This window comes from Belonocnema kinseyi, chromosome 10 (genome assembly GCF_010883055.1).
Source record: "Belonocnema kinseyi isolate 2016_QV_RU_SX_M_011 chromosome 10, B_treatae_v1, whole genome shotgun sequence".
Lineage (NCBI taxonomy): Eukaryota > Metazoa > Arthropoda > Insecta > Hymenoptera > Cynipidae > Belonocnema > Belonocnema kinseyi.
Window position 1 is genome coordinate 106,735,207 of NC_046666.1, and position 4,721 is coordinate 106,739,927.

Here is a 4,721-nt window from a genome sequence, read left to right on the forward strand (position 1 = left end):
TGCAGGGCAGGGTCTTTACACAGATAACGAGTGGTTTCAAATTTTCAGGAATTCTTTTACCACTTTCTTGAATAAAATTTCTTAAATTTTCAATTACTGGTCTTTTTAGTAAAGACAACTTTGTGTGCAACCTAGAAACAGAATCCTGGCCATAGAGAACGTCTCAATCAGTTGGCCAGGTATTAGCATGAAATATTTTATTGTCTTTTAACAGTTGAACATATTCATACTTTCCTACATCCTTTCCTATGCTATTTACATGAGATGCTTGCGCCGTAAAGCAACGGTTAGATAATGAATTTATTAAACTTGTTCGGAACTGTTCCCTATTAATGGCAGTGAGCTTTCTATTCGATTCTAAGATTATACCATTATATTCCATGTTTTCTTCAGAAATACGCGCTTCGTTAGTTTTTTTTTCAAATTTGTTTTCCAGTACTTTCATTGTATTTAAAACAAAAAGCGTTCTTCGGATGAATTTACCTTCCATCGATATATTACAATCTCTATTTTGTAAATTTTCTGAAAGGCTTGAGAGTTCTTCTAAAATATCATAAAAAAGAGTCAAATCTTTCAAAAATTGAACTGATCGCATTCTGCTTAGCAAGCCGGTGTATTTTTCTTTTTCAGATGCCGTTCTTTTATTATCTTGAGAAGCTGATTCGAAATGTTTTTCAAGTACGGGATAATTATTCCATACCAATTTAACGCTTCTGAAGCTACTAGCAACCCATCTACTCGATGATTAAGACAGTGCCAAACGATAATGTTGGCGAACATTTCCTTCAGAACTGTCGACTCGCCGGAATTTCTGCCAAGCATTTCACTGGCTCCGTCACTAGCAAAACAAAGCAAGTTTTTTTTTTTGAGAAAATTGTTTCCAAAACGATATGATTCTAAACAAGAGAGTAATGCGTTAAAAATTGTTTCAGCCTTTTGATTCTCAAGTTCAATAAGATCTAAAAAAATATTAGAAGTGACTGTCTCAGGAACCACAACTATATAAACAATAAGAGCTGATTTTTTAGATATCGAAGTCTACTCATCTATCATTACTGACATTTTTCTCTTTCAAACTTTTACCTAGTTTCACCTAGTTTCTTCTAATGTTTTACAAATTTATATATGTTTAAACAATTTTTATTTGCTCAAGCAGTTATTTTTCGATAACTAAAACAATGAAGTAAAATAGAAGACATAGAGTTAATTACGATTTTAAATGTAACTTTCGGAAAAGTAATTATTTATACAAATTACATTGGTTAAAACAATTAAAAAGTGGTGAATGCATTATTTCTATACACCATACAGTCAGAAACATAATTTTATGTGTTCTATTTTATTTCATTTTTTTAGCTATCGAAAAAAAACTACTTGAGCAAATATAGATTGTTTAAACAAATAGAAATTTATTAAATATTGAAAGAAATGTATTAAAATTATTTTATTATTCAACCAAACGTAGCATATGATACTAATTTAAAAAGAAAGTCGATATCTCTGGCTCAATTTTTAGAAATTTTGAAAATGGATAATGAATTATTATTTTAATATATACATAATGTTTTTAGACAAATTTACTACTACAAACAATGAAAAACAATTACATTTCAATCAGAAAATACGATTTTTTAAAAACATTTTTTGGGAATAAATAATTGTTTAAATAATATAAATTTGTTAAGGCAATTGAAAATTGTTTAAAAATCATGGTAAACATTCATATTTTCAATTAGTAAATATTTGTATGAAAAAGACGACGGAAATTGCTTAATGTACATTCATGACGTGAGTAAAAAAAATATACAAAAATTGAAAAAAGTTGAAAAAATTCCATTGATTTTAGTAATATTTGAGTACATTTAGAAGAATGTAAAGAAATTCAAGAGATTTTGATGAAATTCATAAGAATTCGAATGAATTGAACAAAATTCAAAAAATAAAAAAATGTCCACCGAATGGAGTAAAATGAGAGGGGATAGAATTCAGGGAAAGTCCAAATAAAGCCAAGAGAATTCCAAAGAATTCTTAAGAATTCAGAATAAGTAAATAGGAATTTATGATAAATTCAAATTAATTGAAGAAAACTACAACATCCCATTCATTTCAGTAAAATAGCAATATATTCATACAAATTGAAGGGAATTCGAGAAAATTTCATGAAACTCAAACGAATTCAATACGACTTAAAAATAATTTTAATTAATGTGCCGTCATTTTTAAAATCTTTAAAATCCATTGAATTCAGATGAATGGGAGCTAATAAAATTAGTGAAGAAAAAATTTATAAATTCATAAGAATTCAACGTGAATTAAAAAGTCTTTAGCTTTAAAGTGAATTAAAAAACTGCAACTCTAAAATAGAGCTATAAAATTCGTCGAATTTTAAGGGAATTCCGAAAAAATCAAGAACATTTACAAATAAGCGTAGACCTAAATTCAATAGTGATTAATCCTTCAATTGTTTGAATTTATTCAAAGAAGTCACTAATATTGAATGATAATTGACAAAAAGTGCGGATATTCTGTAAAATATAAAAAAAAATGTATCCTGTCACTTTCCTGGAAAATGGATGAATTTTTTTCTCTAGAGAAATGGTAATTCAAGCGTGCGTAGTGCGCACAATGTGCTAGTGTTCGTAATAATGTGCAAATTTTGTCATGCTTATTTATAAAAATACATATCTCTTTATTTTCCACGTACACACTTCGTAAATGCAATATAATTCTGAATATTTTACAGCCGGCCTGCATGATTTGAAGTGTATTCATTCCATTTTGTCACTATGTTTTATTATAATATATGTTTTGCAAGTAAAACATTCTTTAATGTGAAGAAAAATTTTAACTTATTTCGAGTGTGTCTAAGTCGATTATAAAAAATTTTACAATTAGAAATAGAATTTTTTCGATTTAATAATGTAAATAAGGTATTTTTTAACACTTTTGCACTTGAAAAATCAAAATTCGAAATAAAGAGAAAATAATTTAATGCATTTATCTGATAAATAATTCATAAAACGTATATAATTATTATAGTCTAGCATCAAACTTAAAACAAATGCTGTAATAAACTTAAATGGAATAAAATGAAATAAACTGAAATCAGTCAATCGAATTTTTTAATGTCACTTAATTGTATGTTTCTTAAAATCGCCAGATTCCTCTGAAGGTTGGCATTCATTATTGCAGTATTTCTGAACGACTTTGTCATATTTTAACTTGATAATAATTTGTATACAGTTACCTTAGAGTTTAAATAGAGTGGCCCACAGACTTCTGACAACATAAGCAAATCCGGCTTAAGAAGATTTCAGGGTGCCGCAGCCTGCCCGATCCCTCAGCGACCTTTTTCTATTGTTCAGCGCTGGACTCGGTCTCGAAGCTGGGCGGCTTCTGCATTATGTTTCAGGGGAAGTTTAAATGAAATATTGTGTATGAATTCTGTTTCGCCCTACTATTGAGGTCCAGGGAGGAAATGCACTTTTTTCGTTGAAAAATGTCCAGTCTTCAAGTTTGGTTCGAATTTGAACTTTTGTCTTCTCTATTTTCTTATTAAAATATGGAAAAACTGTAATTTTGTACATAACAATTTTTACGCTCTAATAACTGATCAGGTAAACTTGATATTGTCTTAAATGAATATTTAGGGACTCATGGAATACAAATAATTTGGTAATTATTCCATTTGTTTATTATAAACAAATTTTATGAACAAATTAGCAAATAGTCTTAGTATCGGTAAAAAAATTAATGTAGGAATGGCATTTCATTACAAAACTAATTAAAAAGTTGATAATAACCATGGTTATAAACAATTCTTATGGCAAAATATTAAAATGGAATGTTTTATCAAAATCTTGAATTTGTTAATCTAATTTATTTATAAAAATTTCAACTGGTATATTTTATCAAATATTATTAAATCTTTATTATTTTAAGGAATAACTGAAGCCATTCTGGCTATTAAAGGAAATTATAATTAGAAAAAGCTCAAATTTTATATATTTTGCCACAAGAAATGTTTATAACAATGGCGCTGCGGAAAATTCCTTAATACTAGACAGTTTCGGAAAAAAAATTTATTTAAATTTTTGGCATAAAAAATTGATTTTTACTTTTAAAAAGTAATTTTCAACCTAATAAATGAATTTTCAACAAAAAAAAAAGACTTTTTTACAAAAAAAAGACAAATTATAAAAAAAATACAAACTATAAAGAAAAGCATAAAAATGGTTAAAAACTTCTTTAAATGATAAAAAAGAAACCTGCGCGTTTCGTTGATAATTAGACTCCATACTGGTTTAATTTTATATAAATATATTTAGTATAAATAGTATACAAATTTATTTAGCTAACGTACGTTACTGTGCGTTGCAGTTGCCCAAACATTTTCACACGACAACGCGCCTTCGACTCGACCTCCATCGTGGGGCGCAACAGAGTTCATACACTAATTTCCATTTAAATGTCCCCTGTAACATAATGCAGAAGCCGCCGGTTGCGAGCCGTCCAGCTTCGAGACCGAGTTCAGCGCTGAACAACAGAAAAGGGCTGCCGAGGGATCAAGCAGGCTGCGTTACCTCCAGATCGTCTTAAGGCGAAACGGTAGGTTTGGCCAAAGATATTATAAACGTAGATGCGGTGCGGGCTTAGTTGCCCGCCATAAATATAGACGGCGCGTCTGGCGAAAAAAGTCACTTCCCCTCTACCCACCGCTC

General features: G+C 29.3%; 1 long non-coding RNA gene across 1 annotated transcript; it reads right to left on the minus strand.

The window, feature by feature from the left end:
- Window positions 1-591: 591 nt before the first annotated feature.
- Window positions 592-4,492, minus strand: LOC117182010. The gene is made up of 3 exons (XR_004468241.1): window positions 4,364-4,492; window positions 3,248-3,396; window positions 592-838 (listed from the first exon to the last, which is right to left on the minus strand). It is a non-coding gene; the product is annotated as an uncharacterized LOC117182010 (long non-coding RNA).
- Between the last annotated feature and the right edge of the window lie 229 nt (window positions 4,493-4,721).